The following is a 13,541-nucleotide window of genomic DNA, read 5'->3' on the forward strand; positions in this document are numbered from 1 at the left end:
GGGGCCGTGGGATATTTTCCAAGGGGCAGGGGGCGGTGAGTAAGCTTGGGTTAAGCAGGAGTGATGACAATCTGATTTAGGTTGAAAAGATCTCTCCAGCTGCTGCAGGAAGGGCCAAGTAGGGAAAGAGAGTGAGGCAGACGTGATGGAGGCCTAGGTCAAAATGGTAGCCATGGTGATGGGGGTGGCAGACCCCATCATGGCAGCAGAACTGGGGACAGGGAGAGGGTCATGGAGAAGGCAAGAAGGACCCTCGATTCCTGGCTTGAGCCGCTGCAGTCATCCTCTGAGATGTGGAGGTGCGGTGGAGGATCAGGAGTTCGTTTCTGACCACCTCCTTCTGCAGAGATGTCCTATTGACAGTCGTGGTCACAAGCCTGGAGCTCGGGGAGAGGTCTGTGTAGGGGATGGAGACGTGGGAACCAGCAACTATAGATGGGGTTTAGAGACCTGGGCAAAGCAAGGACCACCCAGGAAGTGACATGGATGGTGGAGAGAGGACCAAGTCCTGGACCCTGGAGTTACCACCGTGCAGAGTTGAGGGAGGAGAAGGAACCTTCACAGGAGGCTGAGAAGGTACATCTAGGGGGTGCAAGGAAAGCCAGAAGGATGTGGAATCCCAGAAGCCAGGAGAGGGTTCCCAAAGGAAGGGCAAAGTCAGTCAGCTGTGGGCATGATGCTGGGTGCACCTTTACCCAGCCTCGCATAACTCCAGGACAATATCAGAGACAGGTCACTGACGTTGGCACAGTCCACAAACCTGATTCTAATTTCACCAGTTATACATGCACTCGTGTGTATGTGTGTTTATATATAGTCCTGTGTGTGTATCCGGCACCACAATGGAGACGTAGATCTGCGCCACACTACAAGACTCTCTGTGCCAGCACACCCCTCCCCGCCCAACCCTGCTCCCACGCCTACTGCTTGGCTGCTACTAATTTGTCCTCCTCTGTAATTTTGTTATTTCATGAGTGTTACATAGATGGAATCATACAGTATATCACCTTTTGAGATTAATTTTTTAAAAACTCAGCATAGGCCGGGCACAGTGGCTCATGCTTGTAATCCCAGCACTGTGGGAGGCTGAGGCAGGCAGAGTACTTAAGCTCAGGAGTTCAAGACCATCCCGGGCAACACGGTGAAACCCCATCTCTACAAAACACACACACACACATACACACATACAATTAACTGGGCATGGTGGTGGGCGCCTGTAATCCCAGCTACTTGGGAGGCTGAGGTGGGAGAATTGCTTGAGCCAGGGAGGCGGAGGTTGCAGTGAGCCGAGATCATACCACTGCACTCCAGCCTAGGTGACAGAGTAAGACTCTGCCTCAAAAAAAAAAAAAACTTCAGCATAATGAAGGAAGGGGATTTTTAAAGGATGGCAGATACCAGAACACAATTGTTTGCTGCTGGGAAGAAGAAAAGACCCAGTAAAGAGGGAGAGACAGGTGATGTTAAAAGATAACATAATGATGGGACGGAGCTGAATTCCTGGGGATGAGAGGGGTGGGTTCGGAGTCCAAGTGGAGCCATTAACCTTTAACAGCAGTGAGACCCCTCATCAGGCAGGAAGGCGGGTGCAGGCCAAAGCTGGTGGGCTCCTAGAATGTGCAGGGGCAGAGGACTGGGGTTCACATTTGCTGGCTTCTGCTTCCCCAGTGAAAACAAAGTGAGGTCTCAGTGGAGAGTAATGAGTCACATGGAGGAGGGGAGGCAGGAGGAGGGTGGAGGTGGGGCCACTGCCAGGTTGGAGAGTGGGGCGGTGAGCTGGCTGGTGGCTAGAGCTGGGATTGGAGAGTGGGGCGGTGAGCTGGCTGGTGGCTAGAGCTGGGACTACCAGACAGTGCGGGAATTGCTGGAGATTTAGGATTCAAGCTCACAGAGGGCACAGCCTTCACGATGGGGTCATTTCTCTAGCTGTATTGGGCCTCCCAGCTATAAGTGCCAAGATGGTTGGGCTCATCCAGGTTGGGGTTTTATGAAAGTACTGCCCAGGGGGAGGGGGGCAAGGTATTTGAGCATCAATTATGCTGATAGACCATGGAACTCAAGCTCACCAAGGGCAGTGAGGGTAGAAGGGCAGTGATGGAAGGTGAAGTGTGAAGGTCTTGGTGCAGTGAGAGGATTGTAAAGAGAGGAGCTGGAGGGCCAAATGGGAGGTTTGACCAGGAGCCATGGTGGTGACAGGGCCAGGGTGTGGCCTGGGATAGAGGCTGGAGGGAATGGCAGCTGAAGGTGACTGGAGGCAGGCGGTTGGGGCACCTCCAGCATGGGGAAGTCACCTAGAAGGATGCAAGGGTTGAGGTGCAGGGAAGGACAGACAGAAGCCCTGGGTGGGTGAAGTGAAGTGGCCAGGAAGTTCTAAGGCAGAGGTAGGGGAGGCACAGCCACCTCTTAGGCCCCACAGGGACAGAACCACTGTAGATGGGAGGAATTTGGACCTGAGGTCTGAAAGAGCCTCAAGGAGCAGGGAGCACATCAGCCTGCCCTGGCCGAGCAAAAATCATCTGCAGAATGTCACTGTGTGCCCGCCCCTCAGAGGGGAGAACAGAGGCCCAGAGAGGGTAAGCACGTTTCAGAAGGAACAAGCTCTGCCGAAGCGTGCAGAGGGTCTGCTGGAAAGTCAGTGGTGTGGTGGAGGCTGGATTCCAGAGCCGCGTATTTCCTAGGTTTCAGCACTGCCTCCTCCAACTTTTCTGGGCCTTTCTTCATTTGTAAAATAGAGCAGAATGACAGTACATACTCCCAAGGTGGACGTGAGGATTGCGTTTTAATGCATGCATCCTGTGAATCCTCGGGTTAACCCTGTCTACAGATAGGGAACCTGAGGCTGAGAGAGAGGAATTGACTTGTCCAAGCCTCAGTGTTCCCCAGCCTCCCTGTCTTTGCCCCAGGGCTGCCATCTTTTCCCACACTCATTCAGCAGCCTCATGAAGGAAGCAGGATGCAGACCTCAGGCCCACTTGGAAGTTGGGGAAACAGGGCAGGAAGGTGTCTACTCTCCCTGTGGCCCCCAGAGTGCCAAAGGAGGATGGAATCTTCATTATCAGCCAGGCTTCACTGTCGGGGACACAGAGGTGACACAGGCCCCATGCCTCTCTTTAAGCCACAGTCTCATAGGGGAGACAGGACAAAATAATAAGCAAATATAGTAATGTTAAACAGTGGAACATAGGGCAAGAAGCAGTTGTTCAAGGAAACAGGGATTTGGGACTGAAGTTCTTGGAGAAGAAGAGAAAGATCCAGGGACTGTGGTGACAAAGAAGGAGCAAGGGTTGAGCTGGGTTTTGAAGGGTGGTGCGAGTTTAATGAAATGGATCAGAGAAGAGAGATTCTGGAGGGGAAGAGGAGAGGGCTCTGGGTGAGCAAAGGCTCAGAGAGGGGGCTGGGGAAGAAGGCGCCCCGCTGGAGCAGAAGAGGCGGAAAGCAAGGCCGTGCGGGCTGCCTCCTGCAGACGTCTCAATCTTCTCCCAAGAATGGTGAACCAGAGGCCCCTGAGGCCTGTGAACAGATGCCAACAGCGAGAAATTGGCCAGTGGATCCTCCATGGCCTGGCACCTTCAAAGCTGCCAAGAGCAGAGAGGCCCTGCAATCTGGGGGCCTGGCAGCCCGGCACGGTTGGCCAGCTTGCCGTGTGACCTTGAGCAAGCACACTCTGCTGAATGGGGCTACCCCGGCCACCCTGTCCTCCCTCCCAGGTGGGCTGTGTGAGGTGTTCCAGCCCTGTGAAGTCTTCAGCGAAACAAAAGCCAGCACCATGGCAGAGTGAAGGAGTGGAGGTGAAGGCTTTTAGCTCCCTGGCAGAGACGCCCAGCAGAAATCCAAGGCGCGTCAGAAAACGGGGTTTCTGGAGAACCTTTGATTTAGAGAACAAGGTTTTGGCATCAAACTGTGATCAGAGAACAGAGGCAGCCTGCCACACCGTGAAACTGAGCGCTGTAAACCTCATTAATCTGATGCCTCCATGTTCAAAGTGGTTCCTAATTAGGAGCCGAGACTCTCTACCAGCCGGGTGGCCCATTGTTCCTGCTGGACAAGTCCCACCAGGTGACTTCAAAGCCCATTCCTCATGTCCCTCTGCCACTCAGTGCCAATTAACCAGCATTTAGAGCTGGGCCGCCTGGGCTGGCAAGCTTGGCCATGCTCCTGCTTCATTTGGTGTCAGAGCTGAAGGGCCTTCCTGAAGTTCTCCAGCAATGCAGGCAGACACGGGGAGGGAGGAGCTGAATGCCAGGTGTGGGTGGGGGTGAGGGACAGCCCAGGGTGGCCCCCGCCCCCCTGGGAATCCAGAGGCCTGGAAGGAGCAGGAGAAACCAGAGGAGCTGCAGCTTCCCTCGGCCACCCTCTCTTCTCCCTTCCTCCTCCATGGGGGGCTCCTCTTCGCTGCTCCAACTCCCCAGTGCCCTCCTCAGACCCACCCTTTTACTATCTCTCTCCATCCTCCTGATGAGGGTCTGCGATGCCCAGTGAGAAGCCAAACTAGGTCTGGGGACACAGTGTGAGGTCTCACTGGGTGGTCTGATATGGATGGACTCAGTCCCTGATACGTTGGCTCCCACCTTCCCTGTGTTTACCCCCACCCTCCACTGTGCCAGGGCTTTGCACACAGTAGGTGCTCATCAAGGGCCTACCAGCTAGTGTAGCTTCTCCATAAGCCAAGTCATGTCTGAGAAGCTTGTGGCTCCATCAGGACAGGCACGTCAGAGAAGTGGGCCTGCAGCGCCACTGGAAAGCTTCAGGAGAGATTTGGGAAAGGCCTTTCAGCAGTGATGCCACTTTCAGTCTGGAACAGCCAGGTACAGGGAAGCTGGGTTTTTCTCTGCCTTCCAGGACATTGAACCACAGTTGAATCTAGAGACAGAGAAGGCACAAAAGGAGGACCCAAGTCAGTGAGCCTGAACCAGCCCGAAACTGGCGGTCAGGATGCCGGGATTCCAGGCCTGCCGCTGTCCCTGACTCTGGCCACTTTGTGCTCTTGAGCAGGTTCTTGGCCTCAGTTTCCAAACCCGTGGGAGGGGAATGATGACCCTGTCTGTATGGCTCCCTGCATACAGTGAGGTCAAATGGAAGACGAACTGTGAACCTGCCTTGGGAGCTGTCCAGAGTTCTGGGGGCACTGAGCATGCTTCAGCTTTGCTCGCACACCTCTGCAGGTGGGAGGCTCACCCCATTTTGAGGCCATTTTCCATGGCCAGATAGTTGCAGTTGTTAGAACGATTATTGTACTAGTTTCTTAGAGCTGCCGTAACAAATTACTATAAACCTGGTGGTTTAAAACAATAGAAATTACTCTCTCACAGCTCTGGAGGCTGGAAGTCTGAGACCAACGTGCCCGCAGGGCCGTACTCTCTCTGAGGGCTCTAGGGGAGGATGTTCCTGGCCTCTCCCAGCTCCTGGTGTTGCTGGCATTCCTTGGCTTGAAGATGCATCACTCCAGCCTCTGCCTCCATCTTCACATGGCCTCCTCCCCTAAGTGTGTCTACGGAGCGCAGTGGTAGGATCTCTGCTCGTTGCAACCTCCGCCTCCTGGGTTCAAGCAATTCTTCTGCCTTGAACCCACTAATCTCCTGAGTAGCTGGAGATCCAGGCGCCCACCACCACGTCTGCCTAATTTTTGTATTAGAGACTGGGTTTCACCCTGTTGGCCAGGCTGGTCTCGAACTCTTGACCTCAGGTGATCTGCCTGACTTGGCCTCCCAAAGTCCCAAAGTGCTGGAATTACAGGCGTGAGCCACTGCACCTGGGCAAGCTGATCTCTTGCATAAGCGCATCAGTCGTTGGATCAGGACCCACCCTATTCCAGTATGACCTCCTTGTAACTGATTACCTCTGCAAGGACCCTATTTCCAAATAAGGTCACATTCTGAGGTTCCAGATGGACATGAATTTGGGGGGACACTATTCAACCTGGTACCTTCGTTTTCCTTCTGAGCCCAGACTTCCACCCTGTGGCTTCACCCCTGTAGGTTTTCCCCTACTCCTGACCAGCCCCAGCTCCATCAGTTTCCTCTGCCCCAACAGGGTTCCAGCCTCCCGATGCCCCACTCTGCTCTTCAGGGCACACCGGGCTGCCGGTAAAGTTTCTGTCCTCCTTCCCAGGGCTCACCATCCACCCTCCTGCTCTTCTCGCCTTTTAGATGTGGAAACGCGTCGCTTCACTCCAGGACTCAGCCTGGGTCCCACCAATTACCAGCTTCCTTGATATCTAACACTATAAACCCCTTCACCTCATTATAGGAAATTTCTTTTGAATGGCCTTTAAAAACCATCTCATTACACAGGAAGAACTGTAATTACCTTGTGCAAGACAGAAATTCTGGGCAAGCTGGTGCCTGATACCTGTCAAAACTGTGGGACAGGGTTCCCTGCTGGCTGGTTTGGCCATAGGAGAGAGCTCCTTCTCTCCCTCATCTCGTCCTTTCTAGCCCCTTTTCTTCTGGGACTTGTGGTCACCCACATCTCCGTTGGTGGCCCTAGAAGGTCAGGACCTCCCACAGAGAATAGAACCACCTTGGATTGGTGCCTGTGCTCCTGCCTGGCGTCCTGGCAAATCCTGATGGTCAGAGCCTCCCCCAGGGGTTCTCAGGGACTGCCCAGCCTCTTCCTGAGCTCACCCTCCTGGAGGCTGCTGGAGCTTACGAAGTGGTTGCAGAATGTCACAGCTGGGTGGGACTCTGGAATTTAATAGGTTCAGCCTCCTGCCCTCAGCCACTTGTCCAGTCCTTTTGCCCACCAGCTTCTGGGAGACCCTAGCCCTTCCTGGGATCAGGGTTTCTCCCTGACTTGTTTAGGGGATTTTCTTGATGTCTGGCTAAAATCCCTGGTGCCCCAGTGCTGACCTGATTTTAAGCTCCATCTCTTGCTGGTGGTGCCCCCTTGGGCAAGCCATGTGGCCATTTTGAGCTGTTTTCTCATCTGCAGAATGGTCGGGATCATTTGTGCTTCAGGAGTCATGGTGAGCAGGGTCTGTGGCCACAGGCGTCAGGTGCCCATCATTAGGCATGTAGCAGGAAGTGAACCTACATTGCTTCTACTTTCCAGAGGAGCTTGACCATGGAGGCCCTTTTCTTTCTCCTGTCTGCATAATGTGGGGTGGAGCACACTTCCATTTGGACTTCTCCTTCTCCTCCTCCTCCCCCCACCACCATTTCTCCCTTGTCTTTCTCTCTCTCTCTCTCTCTTTCTCTTTCTCTCTCTCTCTCTCTGTCTCTCTCTGTCTCTCTCTCTCTCTCTGTCTCTCTCTCTCTCTCTCTCTCTCTCTCCTGGAGCATCAGAAGACATGGCACATCCTGTTCCCCTCCAGCATCTCTGCCTGCAGCCTGCCACCTGCTGAGGCAATTTGCTTCAAGAACACCCAGCTGCTGGCATGGTTTCAGTAGTTGCAGGTCCTTCTCTGCTCAGTCCCTAGCTGTACTGTCCCCTGCAGGGAATCCGTGTGGCATCCTGGCACTGCCACAGCCATGGGCATTGCCCATGGAGGCAGAACCATGCCTATCCATGTGTCTGTCCTGCCAGCACCTCCTCTGGAACTCTGGCTATATCTTCTGGGTCTGGCTGGGGAAGCAGAGAGGGTGGAGTCTCTGGTCTGCTCCTCAGCAGGGATTCCTGCTTCTTGAGCACCTGCTGTGTTCCAGGCTCTGTGCTAGGGGCTAGGCATGGCCTAGTGAGCAAGGCAGCCACGGCCCCTTTCCGAGTGAAGCTCACAGTTCGTCTTGGGATCGGGGTGGCGACAAGTAGTAAGTAAATAAGCAAGTAGATGTATAATTGCAAATTGTAATGAGCGGAACAAGAGAACAATAGAGAATGCAGCTAGGGGGCTTCTGGCACACTGAGACTGGGCAGTCTGGGAGGGCTTCTCTGAGGAGGCATCTTATCCCATTATCAGATGGATAAGAAGGAGCTGTGTGCAAGGAACAGGAAGAGCATTCCATGTCCTGGAGAACCTTGGTGTGTCGAGGAGCTGGAAGGAAACTTGTGGGGTAGCAGGAAGAGAACCAGAGGAGGTGGGGTTGGGTAGGTGGTCAGGGCTGGGTCAAACCGAGCCTGGGGCCAATAGTGAGGAGGGTGGGTGGGTTTTGGTCTAAGAGAAAGAGGAAGTTGCTGGAGGGTTTTAAGCAGGGAAGGGACCTAATCTAACTTAGGCTTCAACAGTGCTGCCCTGGCTGCCGGGTGAAGAGCAGAGGGACACAAGGACACAGAAGAGTAAGGTGGGCCACTCCAGGGGGTCTGGCAGGCCGTGGTGGGCCTGGCCCAGGACAAAGGTGCTGGGTTGGGTGGGGATATCACAGGGAGGCAAGGTTTCTAGTTTGGGCAGCTGGGTTGATGGTGGAGACGTTTGCCAAGGAAGGAACCCTGGACAAGGAGAGGTTTGGGGACGAGGAATGATGAGGTGTTTGTAGGACATCAAGGGGAGATGGCAAGGATATCAGGATCTTAGCTGTGACAACAATGGGATTTGTATATGATTATCCCCATCTTACAGACAAGGGATCCAAAGCTCAGAAAGGTAAAGTGCAGCCCACCCCGGGCCACACAGCTGGCAGTACTCCAAGCCAGGGTGGGACCCAGAGGGGTTGGCCCCATCTCAGCTTGCGTTTGAGAAGAGCAGTGCTTTGCCCTACAGGGTGAATGAGTGCTGGGATTTCAGGCATCAGTGGGCCCCTCACCTCCAGTGTGACCACGGTGGTCTTCACCCGGGGCCATGTCTGGAGTCAGTGGCTGACTCTCCCCTAGGACATGCAGCCCAGAAGGCCTCAGCCACCCTGCAAGAGTGGGGACAGCTCAGCCCCTTGGCACCATTGTGCCTGAGAGGATCCAGAATATTCCATTGTCAGCCTGAGAAGAAGTAAAAAATTAGCTCCAAGTCAGGGCTTTCCGAGGGTGGCAGAGCCCAGGACAGGGTGACTCCCCGAGGCTTTACCAGCCCCTGCCACCTCACCTTCTTGGTCTTGGGAGGGTGCTTGGCACTTGCCTGCCCCTACCACAGGGGCCCTCCTCTGCCAGCTGGGCGGTGTGGGCACTGAGAGGAGGGAAACCTCTAGGCAGCCAGAGGACTGGGTGGAAAGAGCCCTGGACCAGGACGGGAGCCCTGGGGCCACCATGCACCTCCCAGTTACCTCAGTGTCCCCCGTTGGGCAGTGAGCCCTGCGAATGAGTGAAGCATAGCGCCCTTTCCCTTCAGCATTCCAGTCTCACCTTCCTCTCTTCTGAGCTGGGAGCCAAGGAGCATCTCCAGGGCTTGGGTTGTGGAGTTGTGGTCAGGGAAAAAACTGGTCGGGGAGCCTGGAAAGCAAGGCCCAGGGTGCTGGAAGTGGACTGGTGTGTGTGTATGTGTGTGTGTGTGTGTGTGTGTGTGTGTGTGTGTGTGTCATGGGGTAGCGGCATCTCCCCGCACCTCTGTCAGGGATGAGCCAGCTCATATGACAGAAGATTAACCCAGTAAATTCTCCACAAGGAAATGGGAGCCTGGCCACCCTCCCTAGGGCCTAGACCATGACACTGGTCTCTGGTGCAAACTGGGCATGGTGGCTAGTGACTGTCAGGGCTGTGTGCAACCAGGGTCAGGATTTACATTATGGGGCCAGAGACAGGGTTCAGGGTGGGACCAGGGCTCAGTGTGTCCATGGTGAGAGCTAAGTATGTATCCAGGGTCAGAACACAGTCTATGACTGGTGTTAAGGCTCACTGTGTGACCATTGCTTAGTGTGTCAAGGGTTAAGGTGTGTGACTAGGGTCAGGGCCCAGTGTCTGACCAGGGTCAGGGCTCAGCGTGTGACCAGGGTCAGAACTCAGTCTGTGACCAGGGTCAGAACTCAGTGTGTGCCCAGGGTCAGGGCTCAGTGTGTGACCAGGGTCAGAGCTCAGCGTCTGACTGGAGTTGGGACTCAGTGTGTGACCAGGGTCAGAGCTCAGCGTCTGACTGGAGTTGGGGCTCAGTGTCTGACCAGGGTTGGGGCTCAGTGTCTGACCAGAGTTGGGACTCAGTGTGTGGCCAGGGTCAGAGCTCAGTGTGTGACCAGGGTCAGAGCTCAGTGTATGACCAGAGTTGGGACTCAGAGTCTGACCAGGGTCAGGGTTCAGTTTGTGATCAGGCTTGGGGTTCAGTGTGTGACCAGGATCGGGGCTCAATGTGTGGCCATGGTTGGGGCTCAGCATAGTGCTCTATGTGTAGCCTCAGAGGCAGATTGGAGGCCCTGCCTCATCCACACTCCCTCTGAGCTCTCTGCTTGTCTCTCCCATGGGGCCTGTTAGTCAGCAGCTCAAGGCTGATGCCACTTCTCTGAGCCTTGATGAGCAGAAGCTTGAATGGTCATAGCTTCTGCAGATCCTTCAGAACTTGCCGTGCATGAGGCGCCTTGTGGACCACTGATGGTGGATATTATTGCCCACATCTTAAGATTAGGAAACTGGAACTCAAAAAGATAAAGTGTCTTTCTGAGGTCACAGCTTGTTAAGTGGCAGAGCCCGGACTCAAACTCCTTGTCTCTTTTTTCCTTTTCAGGCTCCCTCAGCATTCCTTCCTGGGGCAGAGGGACCTTTGGCAGAGCTCTCTTCCTATGGGTCCCCCATAGAATCTTCTTCCTCTTTCTGCCTAGACTGGGGCCTGTGAGTTCAGCCTTCCTCAAGCCAAAACTTCCTAGGAAGGCCAACTAGGCCTGAGGATGGTCAAGGAGACCTTCCTGCAAAGTCTGAGGCATGCAGGCAGGTCCTGTCCCCAGCAGCTGGGGACCGGGCAGAGCCTGTCTGTAGGGTCCCATCAACCCCAAGGATTGGGCTTCTCTCTTTGTTAGAGATTAAAGGAATGTGTCAGCCCCAGTGGAGGCATTTTGAGCATTGTGGTCCTGGATTTTAGGGCTCTGGAGGGTCCTTCCCAGTATCCCTGACATCACGCCACAAGCATTTCCTGCTTTGCTTCCAGGGAGCGGTGGGAAGAGTGCCACCCTCCTGCCGTAGGCCTGGACACCTCATGGTGCAGATGAGGTTCAGAGAGGGAAAGACACTTGTTCCAAGACACAAAGTGTGTTAGTAATGGAGGGACCCAGAACCCCACCCCCCACTGCCAATATTCTTAGGTGCTCCCTCCTCCTGGCTCAAAACCCTTGTAGGAACTGAGAACCCACAAGGACATGAAACAATCACGTTCTAAGAGTGGGACTCCAGGCACTGTACCAGCTGTTCTCTTGGGCCTTCCTGACATTTCTCAGTAACAAGAATCCCCCCATTTGTGAGTCATTTGGAAAATTTCATGGGGGAAGTGGTCCAGAATTTAAGTGAAGTTCCAGGAGGAAGAGACTCAGGGAGACTTGGAAGGAGGCCCCTGCTGACATGAGGAAGGAGTAACCCTTTGCCCTGGCTCATCTGCAAGCCTGCAAGATGGACAGAGCAGTTCGCTTCACAGCTGGGGGATCTGAAGCTCAGTGAGGCAAAGCAATGTGCCCAGTAGTTCCCAGCTCAGTTCTCATTCACATCTGCCTGCTCCAAAGCCAGTGGGTTCTCCCCAGTCCCCTCTGTGTGGCTGGACTCTGTTAAAGAAAGAAGGAAAGAGACTGTCGCCTGCCTCAAGGACTGCTGGGAGAATGAGATTTAAGACAGAAGTATTAGGGAGCAAGAGCTGCATTGTTGAAGTCTCAGTGCTGTGTGGCACAGAACACAGCCATGCCGCTGGAGCTGCTGGGAAAAGCTGGGTGGAGTTTAGATAGGATCAGGGATTGGGAAGAGCAATCTTAGCCATTGGTGTGTGTGTGTAGCCCAGGTGGACTGGGAGTAGCCAGGTAGTCAGGAAGGCAGCTGTCTGGGGTGCTGAACCAAACCACCCTCATGGGGCCGGTCTGCAACTCTTTCTGGGCACTTTGGTCTGAGCCTCAGTTTCTTCACCTGGAGAATTAGAATACTGATACCTGCATCACGGTCTCATTGAGAGGCTGCAAGAAGGCCATGGCATGTTGTGCTGAGCATGTGGCCTATGTTCTGTTGATGCTTTCTAAATGGGAACACTAACTGAAGGAGGCAAAGCCTCCTCCCCAGGCCCCTGGGGTGGAGGGTGGGGTCATCTGTGATATCATACCCCAGGCACATGATCCCTCGGGAATGGCAGGTGCTGTAACAGGGTCAACACTCCTGCTTGGCATGGGGAGAGGCAGCTTGTCTGGGGCCTCTCCACCCGCCTGATGCAGGTGTCCCCCAGCCTTAGGCCTGGACACTTCATGTTGCAGACGGGATGACTAGGAACCAGAGAGGGCAAAATACTTGAGCCAAGAAACAGTGTGTTAGTGAAGGATGGGGCAGAGCCCCACAGCCCTACCATCCACTGCCAATATTCCTAGTTGTTGCCTCTCTCAGGTGCAAAAGCCTTGGGAGAACTAAACACCTTGGATCACCCAAAGGCATGAAGCTCTAGTGTGGGGCTTCAGGCACCACCTGTGACACCTGTTCTCTTGGGCCTCCCTGACCCCCTCTACTACTACTAGCCTCAGCCCCCAGGTGGCTTTTGGGTCCTAGCTTTCAGCTGGACCTTCGTCTCTCTTTAACCATACCCCCAAACTCCTGGCCCCGTGCAAGCTCTCTTAGTCCGTTTGTGTGTTACTTTAGGGGAATACCTGAGGCTGGGTAATTTGTAAAGAAAAGGAGTATGTTTGGGTCATGGTTCTGCAGGCTGTACAAGCATGGTGCTGGCATCTGCATCAGGAGAGGGGGCCTCAGGGAGCTTCCACTCATGGCAGACAGCGAAGGGGAGCTGGCATCGCATGACAAGAGGAAGGAAGTGAGGGAGCCGTGGGTGGAGGTAGGTGCCAGGCTCTTTTTAACCATCCGTTCTCATGGGAACGAATAGAGTGAGAACTCGTTCCTCCTTAGGGGGCAAGAACGGCACCAAACCATTCGTAAATGATCTGCCCCATGACCCAAACATCTTCCACCAGGCCCCACCTCCAACACGGGGGGCCACATTTCAGCGTGCTGTTTGGAGGCGACAGATACCCAAACTATGTCACAAGCCTTCTCGGGCCCCTTGATCAACTTGGGGCCTCCTGGGTTCCCACCCAGCCAGGGAGGTGGGATGCTTTGGGGCAGGAACTGGGTGAGTAGAAAGCTGCTGGAAGCCAAAGAAAAGACTTCTCTCATTCTCCCCTGCCTCTTTTCTCCTCATCTCCTCAGCCTGCCAGACCACCTTGGCCCTGGGCTTGGGACGACCTGCAGCCACTGAGAGGACAGCCAGGAAGGGTTCCCCCCAAAAGACCCCCCAGGCCTGTTGGTTATGTTTGAGATGCACCCCAACTCCTGTGTCAGTCACCTTTCAGCCTTTGGCATCTCCTTGTCCTTTAGAACCAGACAGTGCTAGGTGTGCATCCCAGCTCTGTCATTTCTCCTGTCCTTGGGCAAGGAACATATGCCTCAGAGCCTCAGTTTCCTCATCTGTCAAGTGGGAATAAGAGCACCTATCCCACAGTGTGCTGTTTCAGTGTAGGAGTACGCATAGCAGAGGACATTGCCACTCTTCTCCTGCCCCAGTCCCTCTTCCATGGTGATGCGGACCT

The 13,541-nt window shown here is 54.4% G+C and overlaps 1 protein-coding gene across 8 annotated transcripts in view; it reads left to right on the top strand.

Annotated features, from left to right (window-relative positions):
* Window positions 1-13,541, top strand: part of LOC105491027 (leucine rich repeat and Ig domain containing 1) — a 203,854-nt gene that overhangs the window by 103,421 nt on the left and 86,892 nt on the right. Inside the window, exon 1 of one of the 8 annotated variants that reach the window (XM_071100868.1) lies at window positions 8,202-8,216. The exons of the other annotated variants lie outside the window; for them this stretch is intronic. The gene's annotated coding sequence lies outside the window, so the exon portion shown is untranslated. Of the gene's footprint in view, window positions 1-8,201; window positions 8,217-13,541 lie in introns of those variants that run through there. 8 annotated transcript variants of the gene reach the window in all.

Source organism: Macaca nemestrina, chromosome 7 (assembly GCF_043159975.1).
Source record: "Macaca nemestrina isolate mMacNem1 chromosome 7, mMacNem.hap1, whole genome shotgun sequence".
Taxonomy (NCBI): domain Eukaryota; kingdom Metazoa; phylum Chordata; class Mammalia; order Primates; family Cercopithecidae; genus Macaca; species Macaca nemestrina.